General features: G+C 43.1%; 2 protein-coding genes across 11 annotated transcripts in view; one reads left to right on the top strand and one right to left on the bottom strand.

Annotated features, from left to right (window-relative positions):
* Positions 1-19314, bottom strand: part of MYO9A (myosin IXA) — a 345415-nt gene extending 326101 nt beyond the window's left edge. For 2 of the 9 annotated variants that reach the window (XM_079787684.1, XM_079787685.1), the window contains exons 1-3: positions 18672-19280; positions 4471-4570; positions 3170-3263 (exon numbers count right to left, since the gene is read on the bottom strand). The gene's annotated coding sequence lies outside the window, so the exon portion shown is untranslated. Of the gene's footprint in view, positions 1-2914; positions 2967-3169; positions 3264-4470; positions 4571-18671 lie in introns of all 9 variants that reach the window. The other 7 variants (XM_079787687.1, XM_079787686.1, XM_079787691.1 and 4 more) reach the window with 7 other exon arrangements.
* A 454-nt stretch (positions 19315-19768) lies between these two features.
* The window catches only part of SENP8 (SUMO peptidase family member, NEDD8 specific), a 29152-nt gene continuing 22165 nt past the window's right edge, over positions 19769-26755 (top strand). The window contains exons 1-2 of one of the 2 annotated variants that reach the window (XM_079790624.1): positions 19790-19900; positions 23064-23182. The gene's annotated coding sequence lies outside the window, so the exon portion shown is untranslated. Of the gene's footprint in view, positions 19901-23063; positions 23183-26755 lie in introns of both variants that reach the window. The other variant, XM_079790625.1, reaches the window with a different exon arrangement.

The raw sequence follows: 26755 nt of genomic DNA, 5'->3' as shown, positions 1-26755 counted from the left end.
CAGTTTTCCGCCAACACCAGTTTTCCTCTGGCCACCCGCCGATCGGAGTGCCTCCTGCCAGCGAGATCAGCCACCCCGAGTTCCTCCACCGGCGTCTTCTGCTGGCCCCATGGGTCCTCCCACAGCACCGGCCGTTGGGGACTGCGGCGCTGGAGGAACTCAGGGTGGCCGATCGCACTGGCGGGAGGTGCTCCAATCGGCGGGTGGCCAGAGGAAACGGCGCTGGAGGAACTCGGGGTGGCCGATCGTGCTGGAGGCCAGAGGAAACGGCGCTCCGATCAGCGGGTGGCCAGAGGAAAACTGGTGCTGGCAGAAAACTGGTGCCAGCAGCCAGGTGAAGGAAGGTCTTTTGCACAAAACTTCGTGCAACAGGCTTCTAGTATACTATAATCAAGTTAGGAATATCCAAAGAAAGCAAAGATAAATCTGATAATAATCAGAAAGCCAATTAATATAATCAAACATATTTAAGAAAGTCATAAACATTCAGTGTTTGCTAATATCTCTAAAGGAATCTTAGTAAAACTAGGAACAGAAGAAAACTTCTGTAATTGATAAAAGGTATCTATAAAAACCTACAGATTACTTAATGGAGAAGGCTGAACATTTTCCTTTGAGATCAAGAATAAGACAAGGATGACCCCTATCTATTTCTATCAACATTATACTGGAGATACCAGGAAGCATAGAAAAACAAGAAAAATAAAAGGTATAAGGATTAGAAACAAGAGACAAAACTGTTACCTGTATATGACAATTATGTATACAAAAAAGGAAGAATCTACAGATAATCTTTTATTAATTCTACTAGAGGCCCAGTGCACGGATTCATGCACTGGTGGGGTCCCTCAGCCTAGCCTGCGCCCTCTCGAAATCCGGGACCCCTCGGGGGATGTAGCAGTGCATGAAGCGGCAGGAGGCCGGGGAGGAGCCTCCCCGAGCAGGGGCCAGGCACTGCACCGCTCCCACTCATCCCGGCCCCACTGCACCTGCCGTCACGCCGCTAGATAGTGCTGCCACAGAGGCAGGAGAGGCTCCCGCCACCACAGCTGTGCTCGCCAGCTGTAAGCCTGGCTTCTGGCTGAGCAGCGCTCCCACTGTGGGAGTGCTCTAACCACCAGGAGGCGGCTCCTGGGTTAAGGGTCTGCCCCCTGGTGGTCAGTGCACATCATAGCAACCAGCCGACCGGTCATTTGGTCGTTCGGTCGCTTAGGCTTTTATATATATAGAAGATAATTTGACAGATGTAACTTGATATAGTTTAATATCTCTATATACCAGCAACAAATAGAAAACAATCTTTTAAAGATATCACTACTTACAACTGTATCATAAAATATGAAGCGCTCAAGACTAAATCTAACAAATAACGTACAAAACCTCTACTGAAAAAATGAACATTATGAATCATCACAGAAATGGAAAGATATCCATGTTCATAGATTGAAAAACTCAATGTTGTAAAAATGTCAGTTCTCCCAAATTAATTCTAGTCCATTCAATCTCAATAAAAATCCCAAGTGTTGTTTTTTTATGTGGGATTATTTGTGTGTTTTTTCTGTGGAATCTGACACAGTAATTTTAAAATACATATATGAAAGTGCAATGGGACAAACACAGCCAAGACTCTCCTGAAAAACAATACAAAGTGGAAAGACTTGCCTTACTAGATATCGTAACTTATAAAACTTGAAGTAGATGGTGTTACTAGTACAGGAATAAACAAATAGACCAATAGAACAGAGGAGCAAGTCCAGAAACAAAACTACACAAATATGAATAAGTGATATATGTGGCACTGCAGATCAATGGAGAAAAGATGAACTTTTCAAAACCGATGCTGGGACAATCAAGTATCCTGAAGTGGGAAAGAATGAAACTGGACCTCACACTATCCACAAGATCTATTCCAGGAAAAGACCAAATGTGCTGGGTTGTTGTTGTTGTTATTTTATTTTAATTGATTGTAGAGAGAGGAAGGGAGACAAGAAAACATCAATATCGATCATTGTTTCACTTGTTTATGCATTCATTGGTTGATTATCATATGTACCCTGACTGGGGATCAAACCTGCAACCTTGGCGTATTGTATCCAGATAATGCTCTAACCAACTGAGCTACCCTCCAGGACTAAAGACCATATTTGTGAAAGGTTAAAACTTAAAAGCTCTTAGACGATAATGTCGGAGAACATCTCTTTACCTCAGCCTAGGAAAGGCTTTCTTTAAAAAAATGAAATCACAGAAACATGGATCAGACTGTGGAATCTCAGAGGGAAGGCGAGGGTGGGTGGATAGGTGGGAAGAGATCAACCAAAGAACTTGTACAGATAATAGTGTGGTGAAGACCTGGAGGTGGGCGTGGCTAGAAGAGGTCAATGGGGGAAAAACGGGGACATATGTAATGCTTTCAACAAGATTTTTTAAATTTTTTTAAATAAAAAATAAATAAAAGTAAAGTAAAATAAAAAGATTAAAAAACACTAGCCAACCATTAAATCTGAGAAATTCTGTTGGTCAACAGGCACCACAGAGAATGAAATCCCCAAACAGAAGATACTTGTAACAGGTATCACTGAAGGACTAGTATCCAAAACACATGAATTTCTAAAAATCAGTAAGAAAAGCACAGACCACCTCGAAAAAAAAAGCAAACTAGACAACCAACTTGAACAGACAGAGCATAACAAAAAAATGCAATGACTATGAAAAAAAGTTCAACTTCACTAGTAATCATGGAAATGCAAATTAAAATAATAGATTCATACCTTTAGATTGGCAACAATTAGAGTATGACAATACCAAGTATTGAGAAAGTACAGCAATGGGAACTGTCATACATTGTGTTGGTGAAAATGTAAATTGAAATATTTTAAAAAACACTTTGCTATTATCAGATTTAATATGTGCATACCTTGGAACCCAGCAATTCCATTCCTAGGAATCCTAGAGAAACATTTGCATACCTGCAAACATGAAACAGATACAAGAGCACTCACCACTGAATTTTTTGTATAACAGCAAAGAATTGAAATCAATTCAAATGTCCATCAAAACTAGAATAAGTAGCCCTGCCAGCGTGGCTCAGTGGTTGCGCATCAACCTAAGAACCAGGAGGTCATGGTTTGATTCCCGGTCAAGGCACATGCCCGGATTGCGGCTCGATTACCTGTGGGAGGTGTGCAGGAAGCAGCTGATGCTGATTGATGACACTCTCTCTCATCAATGATGTTCTATCTCTCTCTTCCTCTCCTTTCTTCTCTCTAAAATCAATAAAAACATTTTTTTTTTTTAAATGCTAGAATGAGTAGTAACCTGGTCCTGCATGGCTCAGTAGTTGAACATCAACCTATGAACCAGGAGATCACAGTTTGATTCCTGGTCAGGGCACATGCCAGGGTTGCACACTCGATCCCCAGTAGGGGGAGTGCAGGAGGCAGCCAATTAATGATTTCTCATCATTGATGTTTCTGTCTCTCTCACCTTCTCCCTTCCTTTTTAAGTCAATAAAAACATGTATTCTTTAAAAACCAGAATGAGAAAACGGTATTATAATCACACAATGAAATACTTTTTACCACAATGAAGTCTAATGAACTATTATGGCTAACTACAACCTGGAAATAATTTCATAAATGCTGAACTAAATTTTTGAAATCACATAAAATATTCATATGAAGTTCAAAAGCAAGGAAAACAAAATTATATCATTTCAAAATATATAACCTGGAATTTTAAATTATGATGGAAAGAAAATGATAGTCACAAAGGTCAGGATAATAACAACCTCCACAGAAGGGGATATACTGACAAGGGCAAAGGGAGGGTGAGATAAGGGGGAGGCAAGTCTGGTTTGTTGGCCTGGACAATAAAAATATTCATCATTTTCTTTAAACTGCACATTTTATTCTCTCTCCTGTATATATATGAATAAAAAGGAAAAGTAACAATTGCAAATGATTGCTATGGTAGTTTACTTCAATAAAGCAACCTATGTAAGTCTGGTAACCTAGTGTGCATTTTTTTAAGCTACTATAATTACATGAATTTTTGTATCTTCCAAAGTGGTCAACACAGTAAGTTGCTCATGGCAGATGCCCAAATATTTTATCCAATAAAAAATTTTATTCAACGAATTCCCTTCAATCACTGGAGTAAAAGACAATTTAGATCTGAATGGTTAGGTTCCCTAACCTCCAATTTCTATTTCACAAACCCAAAGCTTGACTTCCCTGTATTCTAATAGGTGCCCTTCCCTCTCCCTTTAATATTCCTGATCTCTTACTCCTAACACTCATACTATACATCTTATCTGCCTTACAACATTGTAAGTTGCTGTCCACTGAATATTTTGAATCCTATATAGTCTGAGATTTAAGGGAGAAAAGATGAAAAAGAAAGGCTGAAGTTAAAGAGAGGGGAAGGTGTGGGGGAAAAAAACAGTGAGGAGAGAACTTGAATTATCCTTACATGAAAACAGCCAGGACATTGGGTTTTTAGTTCCAATACGTCAGGGTGCCAGGAAGCATAGGGAGAGAAAGCAGGTAAATCACCTACTGACCCTCTGAATCTGGTATATAAAAAAATTAAAACAGATTAATATTTGTTAATAACAATCACCTAATTTTTAGGGGCAAAAAGTATACCTTTGTCCCAAAATGTATCTACTTCTCCTGAAATTCTTACCAATAATCCTATCTAATAAAAGAGTAATATGCAAATTGATCGTCACTCCAACACAAGATGGATTCCCCCATGTGGACATAAGATGGCCGCCACAAGATGGCCAGCAGGGGAGGGCAGTTGTGGGTGACCAGGCCAGTAAGGGAGGGCAGTTGGGAGGGACCAGGCCTGCAGGGGAGGGCAGTTGGGAGGGACCAGGCCTGCAGGGGAGGGCAGTTGGGAGCGACCAGGCCTGCAAGGGAGGGCAGTTGTGGGTGACCAGGCCAGTAGGGGAGGGCAGTTGGGAGGGACCAGGCCTGCAGAGGAGGGCAGTTGGGAGTGACCAGGCCTGCAAGGGAGGGCAGTTGTGGGTGATCAGGCCAGTAGGGGAGGGCAGTTGGGAGGGACCAGGCCTGCAGGGGAGGGCAGTTGGGAGTGACCAGGCCTGCAAGGGAGGGCAGTTGGGGGTGATCAAGCCTTCAGGGGAGGGAAGTTAGGGGTGACCAGGCCGGCAGAGGAGGGAAGTTGGGGGCGACCGGGACTGCAGGGAAGGGCAGTTGGGTGGGACCCAGGCCTGCAGGGGAGGGCAGTTAGGGGTGACCAGGCCTGCAGGGAAGGCAGTTGAGGGGGACTGGGCCTGCAGGGGAGGGCAGTTAGGCATCAATCAGGCTGGCAGGGGAGTGGTTAGGGGGTGATCAGGCCAGCAGGCAGAAGCGGTTAGGGGCAATCAGGAAGGCAGGCAGGTAAGCAGTTGGGAGCCAGCCGTCCTGGATTATGAGAGGGATGTCCTACTGCCCGTTTAGGCCCGATCCCTGTAGGATCGGGCCTAAACGGGCAGTAGGACATCCCTCAAGGGGTCAGATTGGAGAGGGTGCAGGCTGGGCTGAGGGACCCCCCCCGTGCACGAATTTTATGCACCAGGCCTCTAGTAACATCATAAAAAAACACAACAACAAAGCCCCATCAGACTATAATATAAGTCTCTCTGGACAAATCAAGTCATTCTCAATTACTTGGAGAAGAAACTTCATTTTTTAATTAATTTATTCAACCTATATTACTTATTCATTGTTCAAAAGATTAAACATAAATATACATCAGATCCAGATTCATTAGATATTGGAATATCAACAAGATAGAATACGATGCCTCCATATAAAAGACTGAGAAACATCTGTATGTACCAATATGGAGCACTCTCCAGAATACACTGTTAAGTAAAAAGGAAAAAGAAAAAGAGAGAAGAGGTACAGAACAGCATATACAGGGTGTTACCTTTGGTGTATGAAAGGAGAATACACACATACATAAATACTGGAATGAATGATCAGAAACTTACAAAAACGGTTACATATAGGAAAGTATGAAGCAAATGGAGTAGAAGGGATGGAGATGAAAATGAGATTTCTACATATACCTTTTCATTTGATTCCTCCTTTTGATCTATATAAGAGTTTTATATATTCAAAGAGAACATTAAATCAAAAATGCAGGGGAAGCAAATCCTAAAATGAAAAACAAATGGACCTAACTACATATCAAATTGCTAAAGTCATACTGAAAAAATAATGATTAAATAACTTTTGAATACAATACTAACAATAAGTATATCCTCAATGGCATACATTCTAAGATAAACAAAATGCAAAAAAAATCTTCAACTTCACTGAGTTTTATTTATTTTGAAACTACTTCAGGTAAAGTTAGAAAAAATTTATATCAATGTTGATAAAACTTAAGATTTTCAATGTTAGGAGATTAAAACTGCAGTAACTAAAAAAAGATACAGAAACATGCAATGTTAAATTTGATTTAAAATTATCAATGTGACCTCCTGCTTTTTCCCCATTGTAACAAGGCCTAAGAACAATTACAGCCCCATAATAAGGAGCACATTTAGCTTCCAGATATTGGTTTCTAAATTTCATCCAATACTATAAGGAGACAGAGCTCCTTAGAGAAAGTGCTGACTCTAAAGCAGCAGGAGTCATGGTGAGCCAAGATATCTTGTACCCAAATACTAATCATAGGTTTATGCAAAAAGGACTCAGACATTGAATTCAGACAATGTCCTTATTTAAGATAATTTGAGCATCAAAAAGAACAATGTCTGTAATTAATTGTGATACAACAAGTAAAAACCTGAGACTATAAAAACTCATTTGTCACAATTGTAGTTGACTATTAGATCAACTCCTCACTCTGAAAATTAGATGGGAAAGAATTAAGCATTTATTTATTCTGCCCTTTTTAAAGAAACTGTATAGTTCACTCCCAGTTTATGAAGGTTATAAAACTCTTGTCAACTAAAAAATGACAGCTAATAAATGTAACTGAATTACAGAATTAGAAAAATCACCATTTTTCAAACTTCAGTTAACTGATTTGCCAATGACTCAGAGGATGCTAAAATTATTTGGTAAAAATACTGAAGAATGGAATGGTACCAAAGTATGGTAACAAAGTATCACCCCCACAGACTACTGCACTTGATGATCACAAGAGGAAAAGAATACTCTTTTACAATGGGGAGATATAACAAACATCACCATAAATCTCATAAAACTGAGATCACCAATTGTGACATTATATACCTCCCAAGTTATATAACATGCAATATAACATCAACTATTAAGTATTTTTGCCAAAACTTTTTAACATGGATCTAATCAAGCCTTTAAAATATAACTTCCAGTGTACATGATATACAGGGAACAAAGGAACAAGTTAAAAACACAAAGACAATCAGATAACTCTTAAGACACAAGCCACTATACAAGATCTGGCCTTGAGAGAGAAATTTCAATATCATAAGAAAGGGGAGTGGAGAAAGGAACTTTTGCTAGATTAAAAAAGACTACAAAGTTAATAAATATCATTTTATGGAACAATTGGGAATATTTAAATATAGAGTAAATAAAATGTTATTAGGAAATTATTGTTATTTTTCTTAGGTATTGGTAATGGCACTGTGATGATAAGGAGAACACCTATTTTCTTAAGTAACATATGCTGAAGTATTTTGAGGTAAATGTCACAATATTAAAAACTTTCAAAAAGGTTCATGGGGACTGGGTGAAAAAAGTAAAGGGATTTTTTTTTTTTAAAGTTCAGTGAGAGTATATCACACAGATATGCATAGAAACCCATAAAGATATGGATGGCATGTTAACTTCTGAATCTGGGTGGCAAATATAGCACTATTCTTTGTTCTATTCTTTCAACTTTTCAATATTTTGTTTTTTTATTATAAAACAGCACAGAGTTGGCAGAAAGAGAATTAAAAGAGTTGCAAAAGCATGTCAGAAAAAAATGAGCTAAAAATCATTTATAAACACATATCCACAGTCACCTGAAAACCTTTCACCCTTACACTAAAAAAAAAAAAATCCCGAGATTACTCAGCCCACTATCTTCTGCTCATATAAGTAAACAGATTTCAAACAAATACTTGACCCTCTACAAACAGCAATAGCACTACAATCTATCAATGATTTAAGGAATATTTGTCATTGGCAAACAGAACATTTTGTTGATATCTCACGCTGAATCAAAATATATTCTAACATCCATTAATCTTATATGCTGACATTAAGAAAAGCATTTCTTTGAAATTTTTTGAATTGAAAAATGTGATTATACTGGAAAGAGAGCTAGCTGGCATATGATCCTTCCAAGATTTACTTCTATTAGCAACAAACTTTGGTTAGCCATTTATTCTAATGTCACACTATGAAATTCTTTAAATCCTTGATCTCATATTTAAACATAAGAAAAAGATATATTCAAGGGGAAAAGAAAGACTTATTGAATATCAACTATGTGCTTCGTGCTTTAAAAGCGTTTAACTTTAATGGTTATCTTGTGAGGTAAATATTCTCATTTGAGAAATGAACATTCTTAACCATCAGAAATTTTAAGTGACTTGCCCACAAATGACAGCTCATAAGTAATAAGGCTGGAAATTGAATGAGGTCTATTGGAAATGCAGGTTTGAAAGTCCATATGCTTTTCAATTAATTGGCCTTAATGGTTTTAATATTTACATTCAGAAAAGCCCACCTAAGGAAAAAGTATATTTAAAAGAATACCTTCATATCCAAAGAGCTATATAATCTTAAAGTTTAAGAAAAATCAAAACTGTAAAGTACAACACAGGGAATAGAGTCAATAATATTGTGATAACTATGTATGGTGCCAGCTGAGAACTGGAAATATCAGGTGGGAACACTTTGGAGAGTATATGACTGTCTAACCACTATGCTGTACACCTGAAACCAATACAAAATAATACTGAAAGTAAACTGTAATTGAAAATGGAAAATTAAATTTTAAAAAACAAAACAGAAACAGAAAAAAGTACACTGTAAAATTATTTCTAGTTGCAAAAAGAACAATTCTTAGCAAGCCAGCTGTCTGTCTATGAGGAAAACTAGTCCTTGATGTAAAATTACACTCCAGTTGCCCGTTGGATGAGCCTACTGCCAAAATATGAAACATAATTCACATTAAACCCAGAGGCCAACCACCATTTAGAAAATGGAAAATGCTCTACATGTTTACTCATCTCAAGATATTTACCACTCAAAATAGGCTACTTTCAGCAAATATTCTTTGATCTATCATATTCTTTCCTGACACTAAAATACTAAACTAATAAGAAATCTACTTACACAACACATATCCCACACTGAATATTATTAGTATTATGTGCTTCTGAATTTGTCTAGTGCATAAAAACATGCGAGCCCTAGCCGGTGTACTCAATGGTTAGAAAGGACTGTGAACTAAAGGGTTGTGGGCTTGATTCCCAGTGAAGGGCACATACCTGGGTTGTGGGTTCCTTCAGACAGGAGTTAACCAAGCAAAAAAGAGGGAAGGGAAAGACAATAAAGAACAAAGAATGCAAACCAGGCAAGAGGAAGCGTATCTATACTAATAAAATGGTAATATGCAAATTAACCATCACTCCGCTACATAAGCCACGCCCATCAGCCAAGCCACGCCCACCAGCCAATCAGGGCGAGTATGCAAATTAACCCCATCCAAGATGGCTACAGCCACAGAGAGCAAGGTTTCCTAGGTAACAGAGGAAGCCAAACTTTCCCATAGCCGTTGCAGGCCTAAGCCTCCACTCAAGCTACAAAGTTTCAATTATAGAAGGTAAACGAATTCAAACAAAGGGCGGCAGAAGGGAGCTTGAGAGAGCAGGCCAGGGTTGCCGGCGGCAAGAGGGAAAGCAAAGCTTTCCGCACACCCTGGCCGGGCTCACCCGCTTAAGGCTACAAAGTTTCAATTGTAGAAGGTGAATTAACTGCCACAGAAATGGCTGCTGGTGGAGCATGCAGGAGGCTTGGCTCTGCTCCAGGCTACAAAGTTTCAATTGTAGAAGGAAAATAAATTCCAGATACCAGGGCTTCTGCTTGGGTTGCCAGGGGGCGTGGCCAGCCTGCAAACCACCACAGGCCCCTTGCTCAGGCCGCCCCATGTCCCAAGGGAACCCCACCCTGATCCGGGACACCCTTCAGGGCAAACCAGCTGGCCCCCACCCGTGCACCAGGCCTCTATCCTATCTAATAAAAGAGTACTATGCAGATTGATCATCACTGCAACACACAATATAGCTGCCCCCATGTGGTCAAAGATCCTGCCCCCATGTGGACACAAGATGGCCACTACAAGATGGCCAGCAGGAGAGGGCAGTTGGGAGGCACCCGGCCTGCAAGGGAGGGCAGTTGGAGGTGATCAACCCTGCAGGAGAGGGCAGTTAGGGGTAACCAGGCTGGCAGAGGAGGGAAGTTGGGGGCAAACAGGCTGGCAGCAGAGTGGTTAGGGGGTGATCAGGCTGGCAGGCAGAAGCAGTTAGGAGCAATCAGGAAAGCAGGCAGGCAAGCAGTTGAGAGCCAGCAGTCCTGGATTGTGAGAGGGATGTCCGACTGCCCGGGCAGTCGGACATCCCTCCAGGAGTCCCAGATTGGAGAGGGTACAGGCTGGGCTGAGGGACAACCCCCCGCCGTGCACGAATTTCGTGCACCGGGCTTCTAGTATTCAATAAGAATGGACCAAAGATTTAAGGAAGACAGCAAGAAAGGTAAGTTCAGAGAATTAAGAGGCAGATCATTAAGGATCTCATATACATGCCATGCTACAGTTCAAACTTTATCCTGAAAGCAATGAGAAAGCACTAAAGATCTTTCAATAGAAAAGGACATGATTAGATTTGTATTTCTACCATAAATGTCAACTGTGGTGCCTGCCATGCTTGCAACCCCATTTTGTGAGAAGTTAGCCTATACACTGCCCCATGCTTTTCACCTTTATGATCCTGCTCCACTCCCACATGTGCAATAAACACATAGCCAACATTAGTGGCCAGAAATAGTCAAATGACCAAAGTATACAGGTTTGGTAGCAGTCCATGAAGAGAAAAAAAACTGAGCCAGAGATTGTTTCTTGGGAATCCTACATAATAAAAGGCTAATATGCAAATGACTGAATGGTGGAATGACCGGTCACTATGATGTGCGCTGACCACCAGGGGGCAGACACTCAACTCAGGAGCTGCCCCCTGGTGGTCAGTGCACTCCCACAGGAAGAGCGCCGCTCAGCCAGAAGCCGGGCTCTTGGCTGGTGAGCACAGTGGCAGGGGTGGGAGCCTCTCCCACCTCTGTGGCAATGCTAAGGATGTCCGACTGACGGCTTAGGCCCACTGAGCCATCGGTAGGACATCCCCCAGGGCTCCCAGACTGCAAAAGGGCACAGGTCAGGCTGAGGGACACCCCCCCCCAAAGTGCACAAATTTCATGCACCGGGCCTCTAGTAGAAACCAGAAAATCCTAGAGAGAAGGAAGAAGTTAACAGGAGCTCAAGTTAAAAAGATAGCAGCCAGGAGTCAAGATGTTAGCATGAAAGTGACATAGCAGTTATAAGGAGGCAGAAATTAGGAATAAATGAATGCTATGAGCTGGGCATGGGGGTAAGGGGGGCTAAGTAGAGAGAAAAAGAGTAGCTAAAACAAATTAACAGTAGAGCACTAGAGTGAAATCTGTCTTTACCTGTTTCTAGTTTTCTTTATTAAGCTCCTATTCTTGAAACCAAATTGTTTAGCTTTTCCTGGGTTTCCTTCCAATAAGCACCGACTACTTAAGGGAACGTGAGTCTCTCCTTTGCCTGAAGGAGCCTAACTGAAAGAGCATTTCAGAACACACTCTGGCAGCAATGCGGAGGATGAACCGGAGGGCACGGCTAACAGCATGCAGAAGAGGAAAGGCAAGACAACCACTGAAAAAGCTTTAAAAAACCCAACAGATATTTGGGGTTAAAATGAAGTCGAGACAAAAATATCAATTAAGAATATGAAATACCATGAAGGAGAATGTACAAAACTTAAGTGATGTTGGTAGTAAGGTACACAGTGTAGTGGAAGACGACTCCCAGGTTCCTGAAGGCTTCATGAGGAAAGAATGGTGCTATTCATGAAGATAGGAAATCAAAATAAAACATTTTTGTTGCCGTTTGTCTCCCTCTCACCCACCTTTTGGGGGATAAAAGAGGCAGAGAAGAGTTTTATATTGTACGTGTTTGAAGTGCTTGTGAAATGTGAATCCAAGTGGAGATGTGCATTAGCAATAATTTATAAGGGGTCTAGAATAGAGGCAAGAGTTCTACAAAGCAACTCTAAACTTAGGAACAAATAAAGTTGGTGTTATCGTTTTAAAACAAAACCGAAAATTCTTTGGCCAATATTTATTTTAAATTAAGCTAACATAACTAAAAATCATGCAAACTAAAAACAACATATTCTTGGCAAAACACATTTCTTTTCTTTTTTTAAATTTTATTGAGCTATTATATGTGTACATATCTTACCATTACCCCCCCCCCCCACCCCACACCCATACATGCCCTCACCCCCGGCAAAACACATTTCAAACCTCCTGCATTTCTCTGTGAAGACAGAACTACTAAATAGTATAATCCAAATGATTAGGAAAGGTGGAGTATGTATTACTAATTTCTACTGAGATTTTACTTTTTCTTTAAAAGTCTAAGTTTAATGAATCATCAGAGAAATGCAAATTAAAACCACAATGAGATATAGCCTCACATCTGTCAGAATGGCTATCATCAATAAATCAGCAAACAAGTGTTGGCGAGGATGTAGAGAAAAGGGAACCCTCATGCACTGTTAGTGAGAATGCAGATTGATGCTGCCAATATGGAAAACAGTACAGAGGTTCCTCAAACCTTAAAAATGGAACTGCCTTATGACCCAGCAGTTCCACTTCTGGGTATTTACCTGCCAAAACACTACTTCAAAAAGATATATGCACCCCTATGTTCACTGAAGCCTTATTTACAAAAGCCAAGATATGGAAGCAATGCAAGTGCCCATGAACAGGCAAGTGGATAAATAAGTGGTGGTACTTACATGCAATGGAATATTACTCGGCCACAAGAAAGAATGAAATCTTACCATTTGTGACAACATGGATAGATCTAGAGAATATTATGCTAAGACAAACACCATATGATTTCACTTTTATGTGGAATCTAAAGAACTAAATAAATGAACAAACAAAATGGAAACAGACTGATGGACACAGAGAGCAGACTGGTGGTTGCCAGAGGGAGGGAGATTGGGGGAATGGGTGAAATGGGTGAAGGGATTAAGGAGTACAAGTAGGTGGTTACAAAATAGTCAAGGAGATGGGAAATACAGCATAGGGAATAGAGTAAGTAATATTGTAATAACTATGTATAGTGCCAGGTAGGTATTAGACTCATTGGGGGAATCTGTAAATTATGTGATTATTTAACTACTATGCTGAACACCTGAAACTAATATAAAAAAATACTGAATGTCAACTATAATTGAAAAATAAAATTTTAAAAACAAATGCAATGTAAAAAAAATATCTACTTAAAAAATAAATTTTAAATTGAGACAAAAATATCTAAGTTTACTCCATTTCTTTCATGAATTGTACACCACTAATAATAACTAAGGGGGGATATACTAAAAAGTCACATGTTAGACAGTGAACCTCACTATTGAATATTAAACTACTAGAGGCCCGGTGCACAAATTCGTGCATGGATGGGGTCTCTCAGCCTGGCCAGCGATCAGAGCCAGCCGGGGCTGGCTGGGGGTAGGGACCGCCGGAGGTTGGCCAGCCGTGGGAGCACACTTACCACCAGGGGGGAATCTCCTGCATTGAGCATCTGCCCCCTGGTGGTCAGTGCACATCATAGCGACTGGTCAACCGGTCATCCAGCCATTCGGTCGCTTAGGCTTTTATATATGTAGATAATAACTAGATTTTTAAAATACTTAATCACATAATTTACTAGCTTAGACATTCAACTTTACTTGTACTGTAAATGTTGGGTTTCTGTCCTACAATCTTTTATTCGCATCCAAATCCTTTGCCTCCAAAATCTATTACTATGAACTCAGAACTTGATAATGAGCTTAAGCCACAAATCCAGTTGCCTACTGGCTATCTATATCTGACAGAAGTATAATCACCCAAACTCAACATGTTACAATTGAATTCCTCTTTTTTGACAAAAATAAAAATTAAATTCCTTCCTCATATGGATCCCCACACATCAGTGAAAGCCACAAGCTAGAACCTAGAATGTATCTTCTATGAACCCTGTCCTTAATCCCAAATCCACTGAAATCACCTAGTCCTGTCTACTCCCAATATCCAAGTCCAGACCCGCTACCATCATTTGCCTGAATTGCCTTTCTGATATTCCTACCTTTAGCCTTTGTCTACTCTTCAATCTACCCTCCTCACTGAAGCCGGAGTTACCTTTTAAAAATGCAAATCTCGCCCAGCTGACGTGGCTCAGTGGCTGAGCATCGACCCAGGAACCAAGAGGCCACTGATTTAATTCCTGGTCAGGGCACATGCCTGGATTTTGGGCTTAAACCCCAGCAGGCAGCCGATCAATTATGTTTCTCTCTCATTGATGTTTCTATCTCTCTATCCCTCCCCCTTCCTCTCTCTCTAAAAAAATCAACAGAAACATTAAAAAATGCAAGTCTAATCATTTCAGACCCCTACTTTAAATCCTCCAGTAACTTATTTGATAAATATTATAGTCACCATTAAAGCTAGTCACTCCAGCCCTGCAGGTGTGGCTCAGTGGTTGAGTGTTAACCTATGAACCAGGAGGTCACAGTTCAATTCCATGTCAAGGCACATGCCCGAGTTGCTGGCTGGATCCCAAGTGGGAGGCAGCCCATCAATGATTCTCTCTCATCATTGATGTTTCTATCTCTCTCTCCCTCTTCCTTCCTCTCTGAAATCAATAAAAATATATTTTAAAAAGAAAAAAAAAAAAAAGCTAGTCACTCCATGGCAGTTCAGCAGATCAATCAAATTTACTTTAGTTATATCATTGTTTTTGGCAGGTTCAGCATAAAAGAATCATCAGGAAATTTTTTCCAATCCTGAAATATACTTAAGACATACATATAACAACTGATACATTTAAAAGGAAAGCATAAAGCACTGTTTGTAAAATCAAAGACTGAAAATATCTCAAGACCACCAAAATGGAACTACCATCCAGCTAGCAAATGAGGCACTAACACATGTACTGTTGTTGAATGGTCTCTAGGGTCTATTATAAAGTGGGGATAAAAAGTTATATAGTGTGCAGGATGCTTTAGTGTTTTAAGAATATAAATGTACAAGCAGTTGACATACATCGTTTCATGGTTACGTCGCCATCTCCCATCCTACCTAATAATAGACAAATATGCAAATTGACCGCACCTTCACTACACCTAAGCCAGGCCCACCAACCAAGCCACGCCCACCAACCAATCAGGACGAGTATGCAAAATACCCCAACAAAGATGGCGGCTAATTTGCATATCAAGACAGCGTAGAAAGAAGCCAAGAGCTGCAGAAGGGAGCAAAGCTGCAGAGAAGCAAGCAAGCCGGGGGGTGGAGAAGGGAGGAGGGGAGGCAGGGCCAGGGAAGAAGGAAGGAGAGCAGGTGGGGCCAGGGGAGAAGGGAGGAGCGGAGGCGGGGTCGGGGGCGAAGGAAGGAGAGCGGGCGGGCTGGTGGAGAAGGGAGAAAAGCAGGGGGGCTGGCGGAGAAGGCGGGGCGGGGGACAAGAGAGGAGAGCAGGCGGGGCGGGGTAGAGTGCAGCAGGAAACCCTATTGCAGGATTTTTCCTGCAATGGGAATACTAGTTTATTTATGAAAAAAAAAAGTTCCGTCATTTCAATGTATGTACATATGTGCTTTTTATTATTTATTTACCACAAGTAAAGGTCAGGAATTGTTATCTTTCTTTTAATTTTTTTTTACTGTTTCACTTCATTAGTGCTGTGTTACATGCTCCATGTGAGTGACGTAGGTGCTTATGCAGGTGGGTTCCGACTTACACAAAAATCACGTTACGTTATGCCGTAGGAACAGATCTCCAACATAACCCGAGGACCTACTGTATATGCTTCTATATGCTAGAAATATCACAGATATGGAATTAGTGGTTGCCTCTAAAGAGTGAAAACAGGTGGTTAGAGGATAAAGAGAAACTTTTTCCTACATATTCTTTTAACCCCTTTGATTTTTATCTTCCATCTAATTATTATCTATAGTTTTAAACATGATTATCCCCCTCTTCAGTTCCACACAAAATAAAAATGTTAAATATACTGACTACAAAAACCTCTATACGTCATCCCTACAACAACGTTAAAATTATGCACTGATCATTTGGTGTAACATTACATTTCCTTCTTTACAGCTCAGGAGTGCAACTTCAACAACATTTTATTCAATACTAGTGGCCCGGTGCACGAATTTGTGCACATTGAAATGAAATTAATTATAAGAAATATTTTAATATCGCTATTCGCCCTTTGTCTGTAATAGAAGTGACAACTAAATTCACGATTGACAATGACAGATTGAAACACACGGGTGCGATTGGCGCCAGGGAGAGCTTTATATGAATCACGCATATGCAAGTCAACTTAGCCTTTTATCTACATAATAAAGAGCCAGGGTCGTAACGGTTGTTACACCAGACCAGAAGTCAGTGCTGGGTTGCCGCTGCCAGCTCCCCAACCCAGCACTGACTGCCTAGGGGGCTGCAGATCAGGCCCGGAGAGAGGCCTGCAGAGAGGGAGGCAGGGTCTGATCCATAGCCTCTGTGGCAGCCATTGATCAGAACTTGCCTCTCTTTCTCTCCCGGCCTGGCCAACAGCCACACCTCCATTTCTCTCCAGGCCTCCACCGGGGCTGCTGATCAGGCCTGGCTTTCTGATAAGGCCCCGTTGATAGGCCCAGAGACGCTGACTGGCATAGAAACTGACCAATCAGAACCAAATTGGCCGGCAGAGTAGGGCAGTTGGGGGCAAGATCAGGCCGGCAGGGGAGGGCAGTTAGGGGCGATCAGGCAAGCAGGCAGAGGCAGTTAGGGGTGATGAGGCAGGCAGAGGCAGTTAGGGGTGATGAGGCAGGCAGAGGCAGTTAGGGGTGATCAGGCAGGCAGAGGCAGTTAGGGGTGATCAGGCAGGCAGGCAGAGAGGTTAGGGGCGATCGGGCAGGCAGGCAGAGGGGTTAGGGGTGATCAGGCAGGCATGCAGGTGAGTGGCTAGGAGCCAGCAGTTCCAGATTGTGAGAGGAGTGTCTGACTGCTGGTTTAAGCCCAATCCCACAGGGCCCCGATTGGAGTGGGTGCAGGCTGGGCTGAGGGGAACCCCCCTCCATGCATGAATTTCGTGCACCGGGCCTCTAGTATATATAGAATAAACTTGCTTAATTAGACCTACTTTCTGATTTAAACTTTTTCCAGCCCAGTGAAGCACCCCAACTTCTCTTTCAGGTAATTGTCATCAACACAGCAGTAAATATCAAAACGAAGCAGATTATTATTGTAGATCACACAGGGAGAACAAAGGGTGAAATATTTAACTGCAGCAGTGTTTGACTATATTCTGCGCAATGAGAAAACCTGAAGTCATTTTCAAGATCCAGCATTTCTTCTTTTCAGTCTGGTCAAGTTTCTAAGCTTTCTAAATCTCCATTTTCCAGCTAATGAAAAGGAAATAGGATTCCATCAAGTTTCCTATCTACCTACTCCAGGACTTCTGTGAGGATCAAATGAGATGAGGCAGGGGAAAATGCTTCATAGACATTTGATTAAAGTGTAAAATGTTTGCACCTGGCTATAAAGCAAGTTGTGTTTCTGGGCTGAAGAAACTCCAAGGAGGCTAGAGGAAGCTGGGCATTGCTACATGATGTCATTACCCGGATGGACACTTAGCATATTAGCCTTTTATATATATAGATAGATTTTACTATTGCTGAGAAGCTATTGGTAATGACACCAGTGAACATTGCATGATAACTGTACTTGCTCCTTGGAAAAGCAAGACAGCAAGCAACACTAGGTAGCAGAAATATATTAAATTGACATTAACTCTTTAAGGATTGAAGAAAGCTATACCAGTAAATATTACTTTTCCTACAAATTCAAAAACAGCAAATAAAAAAAAAGTTCCCAGTATCCTTCAAAACCAGTACAAAAGATCTGTAAAATGTGCAAGATGAAGCAAATGATACTACATGGAGACAGTTACATCCAATTAAATGGAATGTGACTTAATCCTTAATGGAAGTTCCTAAAATCAGATCTGGACTATCTCACATGTTCTACAAAAGACACAAGATGAGAAGCAGGCTGTGTGACCTCAGAACAGAACACACGCCCTGCCTTGAGCTTCCATACTCTTCCCCCTCCCTCCCTCTCACAGCAGCAGCCTAAACCCTTCCAACATGGGTGTCGGTCAGTTGGTTGGTTCCCTTACGACCAAGTGGGGAGCACAGGCTAAGCTAGCATCCCTTCAGCGTGTCACGGCAAAGCCGTTTCAACCAGAAGGATCACCACCAGGAAAAAAAGAGGTCTGCGTAGGGACAGGTCTGTGGGAGAGGGGTGGGGAGAGAAGCGGGTGTCCAAAGGGTGCTGACCTCGGATCTACCGGAGGGAAGAGCATCATGAAGTAGACGGTGTGAAAGCTCAGCTGGGTAGGCAAAGAGCTGGTCGGCTTGGCGGTGAGCGACCTGGGAGGGGGAGGTCCGCTCAGAAAGGCGGTGGGCAGCAATGAATCTGCCGTGGAGCTGGGGGTTGCAGTGGGTAAGGGGCGGCCGTGACTGGCTCTCAGAGACAGTGACCGGTAAGCTCACGGGAGGGTGTCACCGGGTCTGGAGGCTCCTTTAAGAACCGAGGGGTCCGAGGAGAGTTCGCGGCAGTCCGCCGGGCGGCTGGAGGCCCGACTAGAGTCCGGTCAGGGATGCGAAGGGCGGGGTCTCCTGGGGACCGGGGCAGGGATCGTGAGTCGTGGAGGCTCCAGAGCAGCCCCGCTCGCGGGGCGTCTCCGCTGGGGCGGGGCCGGAGGCCCCCGCAGGAGCCCGAGAGCGAGCCTGAGACGTGGGCCGGGCCGGCGGGCGGCGGGCGCTAGGCGGGTCTTACCTCGGCTTCGCTGCGGTGGCCACTACAGCCCTCCTCTACGGCGGAAGCTGCCTCCCACCCTGGCCCCGGGTGAGGCCGGAGGAAACGGCAGAGACCGAGACCAGCGGGGGTTCCGGGAGGGCGGGAGGGTGGGCCCAGTTGCTTCAGGGTCCGGGCGAGCGGCCGCCGCGCATCCCCCGCCCTGTCAGAGCGACTCCGCCCGGCCTGGGCAGGCACCTCCCCCGCCGCACCCCGCCCGGGGAGCACGCGTCGGACCGCCGCCTCTGCCGGTGCCGCGGACGCCTCTGCCACCGACCCTCCGGGTCCCGCCGGGACTGCGCAGCCACCATCCGCCGCCCGGTGCTCCGTCCGCTCCGGCCCGCGCGCCGCCGACCCCGCGCACGCGGCCCCGCCCCGCGCGCCTCCCCAGCTGCAGACCAGCAGGCGCGCGCGCACCCACCTCCCACGCCCCCTCCCGCCCACCGAGTCGGCCGGCACCACGTGACGCCACCAGAGAGGCCCTGTGCGCCTGCGCGGGCACACCCATTCCGCGGATCCGGCAGCCCCGCCCAAAGGTTTCCCTCTGGGACGGCCGAGCGGGGAACGCCGCCGCGGACGCTCCCCCTACCGGGGAGGAGTGTCGCAAGGTTGGGGTGGAAAGCTCTGGGTTTGCGACCGCAGCTCTCGCTTTCCGGCCACCACGGAGACCGAGGTGCCTGGAGGCCGGCGGAGGTGGGAGCCGAGGCAGGTAAGCAGCCGCCCCCCCGCGTGGTCTGCGGCGGCTGTCCGGGCACGGACGGCTCTGCCGCCCACGCTCACAGCGCATCCGTGCCCCTCCCCAGTTCTGGCCCTGGGTTCCCAGCGCGGCCCCTCGGAGCCCCGATCCGCACACACGCCCCTTCTCCCCGCCCCCGACTTTTTTTTTTTTAGTCCTTTCCATTCATTCTTCCGACTTTTTACAGTGGTTTCCATACCTTGGACTCAAGAAAGTCAGAAACGAATGAAATAGCCTCAGCTTTCTGGACGTCGGAGATGAGAGAGTCCGCAATGGTAGTAAAGTGAATTATAACGGAATAAAAGCACAGGATCCCCTCTGAGCCTAGAGGAGCCCCACCCCCACCCCGATTGCGTAGGAGGACGAGGAAACCCCTTCCAGGCGCCCTTGGCTCACTCTTAGCTTGTGCCAGAAGGCCAGTGAGCAATAGCTGGTCACAAATAGGAGCGAGAGGCAGCAAGTGTGGGGCACAGAAGGACATGACAGTGTTTGGTCCGGAGGCGTTGAAAGTTCGAGGAGTAGGATACAGCTGGTGGAAACCATACCGGGGTGGCCCACACTTGGAGGAAGCGTCCTTGTAAAGGGTAAGAAGGACGAGGACCGAGAATGTGGGCCGCCAGTGTATTTTCTTTAAAGATGGGAGACTCAGTGTACCATGGGACCCAGAAGTGGAGAGTTCATGGGTGAGGGTGTCCCATTTACAGGATCAAGAGCTCTAATAGAACTCAACTTGGTACGCACATCAGAATCATCTGGGAAGCTTAAAAAAAAATAAAATCAATGTTGTTGCTCCACCCAAAACCAATTAAACAATCTCTGGTCCGGTAATGTTTTCTCCTGAGATGACTAATGCTGAGGGTTGAAAACCACTAAGCTAGAGAAATGTAAAGAATGGGAAGTAGGGAAGGACATAAAGGTATGGAGTTGGCTTTGTGACATTAGGATGGGGGTCATTTGATGAGAGTTTGGGATGGAATGAGAACCTTGAGCAGAGTGATGAAAGTTTTGAATAACTGCTCTGGGAAATGGAAGAAGAAAAAACTATTCCTGCCTTTCCCTTAAGCACATTTCCATCCCTTAATTTTAATCAGGTCCCCTCATTTACAGCACTTTTTCCTCTCCCTTTCTCGTCTATTTATCAGCTGGGGTTTCAGTCTTATAGCTCAAGAGTATCCTCATTTTTATCCCCCAAAAGATCAGAGTTGAGCCAATTTATGAAATGCAAAGACTAACTTCACTCTCCTAGAGATTACTACTCACAGTGCCTTGCCAATTATTAATTTCATCAATCATTTAAGTTAGGAATGAGATATAAACATATTTAGGATATAGCCCTACTAGGATATCATAGTATTAGGGAAAACAAACCTTTAAAATAAGAATTCACTTGGCTGGCAGAGAAGGACTGTAAAGGCACAGCCCAAGCCAGTGCAGGGCTACTGTCTATTAACTTGGGTTAATCCAAAAAACTGTCTGTCTGCCTCCAGATAAGAGAGTCACTGTTGTGTGTTATGACTAGAGCGTAGTATGGAGAATGGGTGAAGCAGAGAGAAAAATAATAAAGTGTAGACTTCAATCCCATGCTAAAACATTTAATTTATATACTATAAACAACTAATAGGTAAAAATAACAAAGGTAAAAAGAAAATAACCTCTTTTACACCATGGACCTCTGTGATAGCCAGGCCTGTGACCCTATCTCAGAATGTTTTTAAATGTGAAATAAAATACATGGAAATTAATGGAACCAATTTTATTCAAAGTTTTAAAAATATTAAAACGTGTGTGATGTAGTTATATATGTGCGTCTTTGTGCTTTAATCATCTGGCAACAGATTGTATTTTGGTCTTATTGTATAATTCCAAAATAATGATGAGTGTAAATTATATTTTGAGATATCTGCAACAATTTTGATATGACATGAAAATATCCTATTTTTTATTAGTGACAAAAGACAGGATTACTGATACTACATTGTATCATTGCCTACATTTATTGACGAAAATACCAAATTTCACCTAGAGATTATTGGAAATAAAAATGCAATTTTATTCCCCATTCCAACTCCATGGAAACCTTAAATTCTAGCCACATCCTGGCCCATGGAGCCTAGATTTATAAAAAGCTCACTCTATTGTTTTTAAGCAATAGCATGATATATCAAATCTGTGTTTCAGAGAGGTACTGGAGTGGTGTTCACTTCCCAACCTCTCTGTTGGAACTGGCTATTGTCTTCTGCTCCTCCAGTACCTTAGGTGGAGCAATCCACTGTTGCCTAATACTTTAGGCCTACTGGAGGAGTGAGTTTGTAGCTATCTTATGTAGGAGCAGTACTAGGAAATATTTTGGAAAAGATAGGTTGGGGCTATTTTTGTAGAAATCATTGAATGCCAGGCTGTAATCTGTGCTTGCTTTGGCAGATGATGGAAAGATGTAAAAATTTTTGGAGTAGGATAATATAGAGTACTTTTTGAAAAATTATTCTAACAGTTAATGTATAGGTTAGATCATTAAAAGATAAGATAGGAATGAAGATACTATATCTATATATATAAAGCCAAGTGACCTTTACAACCGGACAACCAAGTGACCAGCTGATAGCTATGACACACACTGACCACAGGGGGCAGACACTCTGCACGAGCTGCCCCCTGGTGGTTAGTGCACTCCCAGCCAGCCAACCTCCTGCAGTCCCTCCCCCTGGCCAGCCAGCCCTGATCGCTCCAATCGCTGGCCAGGCCGAGGGACCCCCACCCATGTACGAATTCTTGCTCTGGGCCTCTAGTAAATAAGTGAATAAATAAATAAATGATTTTTTAAACTAAATGTTATCCAGGGATCTTGTAAAGAGTTTGCTAAATTACTTGATTTCCCAAATGTGCTGGCTACTCTAAAAAACAGATTGGCCCTAGCCAGTGTGGCTTGGTTAGTTAGAGCACCGTCTGTGCTCCAAAAGATGGTAGATTTGATTCCCAGTCGGGGGGGGGGGGGGGGGGGGGGGCGTGAGGGGGTCATAAGGAAAGCAACTGAATCTATTTTTTTTTTGCCACATTTTATTTATTTTTTTTAAATCCTCAAGCGAGGATATTTTTCCATTGATTTTTTTCTTTCTTTCTTTTTTTTTTTTTTTTTTAGAGAGACTGGAAGAGAGAGGGAAAGACAGAAACATCGATGTGAGAGAAACACACCGATTAGTTGCCTCCTGCAGGAGCCCTGACCAAGGTGCCAGAGCCAGAGAGGAGCCTGCAACCAAGGTACATGCCCTTAACTGGAATAGAACCTGGGACCCTTCAGTCTACAGGCAGAACTCTATCCACTGAGCCAAACCGGCCAGGGTGGCAACTGACTCTTAACCCCTCTCTCTCTCTCTCTCTCTCTCTCACACCTTCCTCCCCCCTCTCATACTCTCTCCCACTTCCTCTCTCTGAAAAAAAAAAAAAATCAATGAAAAAACATACATTGGGCCTGGCTCATGTGACTTGGTAGTTGAGCATTGACCTATGAACTAGGAGGTCAAGGTTCGATTCCCTATCAGGGCACATGCCCCATTTTCAGGCTTGATCCCCGCTGGGGGTGTGCAAGAGAAAGCCAATAGATGATTCTCTCTCATCATTGATGTTTCTGTCTCCCTCTCTCTCCCTTCCTCTCTGAAATCAATAAAAAAAATTTTTTTAAAAGAAACATAGATTGGGGGAGAAGCCAAGATGGCGGCATAGGTGAACACCTAAACTGCTGCCTCACACAACCACTTCAAAACTACAGCTAAAAGACAGAACGGACATCATCCAGAACCACAGGAAGGCTGGCTGAGTGGAAATTCTACAACTAGCAGGAAAGAGAGGGGCACATGGAGACTCAGAGGAGCTGCAAAGGGCTGAGGTACTGAGACACATGCATGGAGAAGACGGGCGGCTGAGTGCCTGGCTGGCTTCCTCTGGTGGGAGGGAGACTGCACTGAACCCCAGTTCCGGGTGAGACCCTGGGGACCCGGACTCATACGGGGGGAGTCTGGACTGTCGGGAAGAGAGAGGAGCGCACGGAAACTCGGGAGACGCGAAAGGCAGAAGTCTGGAGCTGCACATGCGAATGCGCGCAGAGAGGACTGACTGCTGTGTGTGCCGCTGGCTTTCTAAAGCGGGAGGGATACGGAAGCTCCCGACTGCGCTGAACTCCAGTTCCGGGCGAGAATCTAGGGACCCAGACTCATTCGGAGAGAAACTGCACTGTCTGGCAGCGGGCGAAACTTGAGGGTGGCTTTCTCTCAGAGGTGCTTGCAGTGATTACCGAGGGACACTGAGACCCAGGGGCCTCATAGGGCAGGGCTGACGGGAAGCCAAGGCTGTCTGCTCAGCCCTGAGACTCCACCCCATCCAAGCTGAGCACAGAGGCTTTTACAGTTTTGCAAGTCTTGTCTCATAAGGCTGTCTCCAGCACAGAAGTTCTCCCGGCGTAGACACAGCTTATCCTCACAGCCAATTGGCCTGGAAGTCAGTTCCTCCCAGTGATACCAACAACAATCAAGGCTTAACTACAACAAGACTGTGCACACAGCCCACAAAGTGGTGCACCAAGAGTGTCCACCTCAGGTAACTGGGGAGGCTGAGCCACTGGGCAATAGAGGACACCTAGCACACAAAGCTACTCTACCACCTCAGGGAAGCAGCGAAAATGCAGAAACAAAGAAACAGATCACAAACTAAAGAAATGGAGGAAAGCAAATGACTGGATATAGAGTTCAAAACCACAGTTATAAGGTGTTTCAGGAATTTCCTAGAAAAGGCTAATAAATTTAGCGAGACCCTCGAGGATATGAAAAAGGACCAACTAGAAATTAAGCATACACTGACTGAAATAAAAAATATTATACAGATACCTAACAGCAGACTAGAGGAACGCAAGAATCAAGTCAAAGATTTGAAATGCAAAGAAGCAAAAAACACTCAACTGGAAAAGCAAAAAGAAAAAAGAATCCAAAAATTTGAAGATAGTGTAAGGAGCCTTTGGGACAATTTCAAGCGTACCAACATCAGAATTATGGGGGTGGCAGAAGAAGAGAGAGAGCAAGATACTGAAAACCTATTTGAAGAAATAATGACAGAAAACTTCCCCCACCTGGTGAAAGAAATAGACTTACAAGTCCAGGAAGCGCAGAGAACCCCAAACAAAAGGAATCCTAAGAGGACCACACCAAGACACATCATAATTAAAATGCCAAGAGCAAAAGACGAAGAGAGAATATTAAAAGCAGCAAGAGAAAAACAGTTAATTACCTACAAGGGAGCACCCATACGATGGTCAGCTGATTTCTCAACAGAAACTATGCAGGCCAGACAGGAGTGGCAAGAAATATTCAAAGTGATGAATAGCAAGAACCTACAACCAAGATTACTCTACCCAGCAAAACTATCATTCAGAATTGAAGGGCAGATAAAGAGCTTCACAGATAAGAAAAAGCTAAAGGAGTTCATCACCGCCAAACCTGTATTATATGAAATGCTGAAAGGTATTCTTTAAGAAGAGGAAGAAGAAGAAAAAGATGAAGATAAAAATTATGAACAAATACATATCTATCAACAAGTGAATCTAAAAATCAAGTGAATAAAAAAATCTGATGAACAAAATAAACTGGTGAATATAATAGAATCAGGGGCATAGAAAGGGAGTGGACTGACATAGAAAGGTGTGTGGGGGGTACGGGAAGAGACTAGACAAAAATCGTATACCTATGGATGAGGACATGGGGGGGGGCGGTGTAAGGGCAGAGGGTGGGGTGGGAACCGGGTGGAGGGGAGCTATCGGGGAAAAAAGAGGAACAATTGTAATAATTGAACAATAAAGATTTATTAAATTAAGAAAAATAAAGTCTAAATTCTAAAAAATAAATTAAAAAATCATTAATACTTGGCCAGTTTGTCAAGCACTGAAGATAGCAGAGATGAGTAAAATCTAAACTCTGCTTCGAAGAGGGATATATAAATCTTGGTAATTTTTACATTGCTCTTCATACAAATCCCTGAATGGTTTAGGCTACATTAAAAGGAAATGTTAAATTGGGGGAATTTGAAACAAAAAAAAAATGGCTTGAAATTCCTTCCTGAAAATGTTTCTACTCATGCTTGCCATGAAAAGCACATTTGGTCTTGCATGTGATTCTTTTTGTGAAATTGCAAATGAAATCATACTTAGCAGTTGGACATAATCTAATTTTAGTAAATACCAGATTATTTTTACATCTTTATAATTGAAGATTTATAGAAGAGAGATTACACTTACTCTGTTTTTTCTAGAGGACAGAAGTGAGACCAGTGAGTTGAGGAAACAGATATATTTTAGGTCAGTGTAAGAGTGGGAGGTAAAATATATGATTGTCTAACCACTATCTTGTGCACCTGAAACTAATACAGAATAATATTGAATGTGAACTATAATGGGGGGGAAAAGATGGAAAATTGTATGTTACATGTTTTTCATCATCATAATAAAAATAAGTAAGTAAATAAATAAAAATAAAAACATTCAGTTTGACCACACACACACAAAAAAGAGTGGGAAGTAAAGCCCTGACCGGGTTGCTCATTTTGTTGGAGTGTCGTCCCATACACCAAAAAGGTTGTGAGTTTGATTCCCAGTCAGGGCACATATCTAGGTTTCTGGTTCGGTCCACAGTCTGGGTACGTACTGATCAGTGTTTCTGATCAGTGTTTCTTTCTTTCTTTCTTTCTCTCTCTCTCTCTCTCTCTCTCTCTCTCTCTCTCTCTCTCTCTCTCTCTCCCCCCCCCCCCCACCCCTCCAAAATCAATAAACATGTCCTCGGGTGAGGTAAAAAA

This window comes from Cnephaeus nilssonii (assembly GCF_951640355.1).
Source record: "Cnephaeus nilssonii genome assembly, chromosome: 1".
NCBI classification, from domain to species: domain Eukaryota; kingdom Metazoa; phylum Chordata; class Mammalia; order Chiroptera; family Vespertilionidae; genus Cnephaeus; species Cnephaeus nilssonii.
The sequence above is the reverse complement of the archived record's forward strand: the minus strand, read 5'-3'. Positions and strand labels throughout refer to the sequence as shown.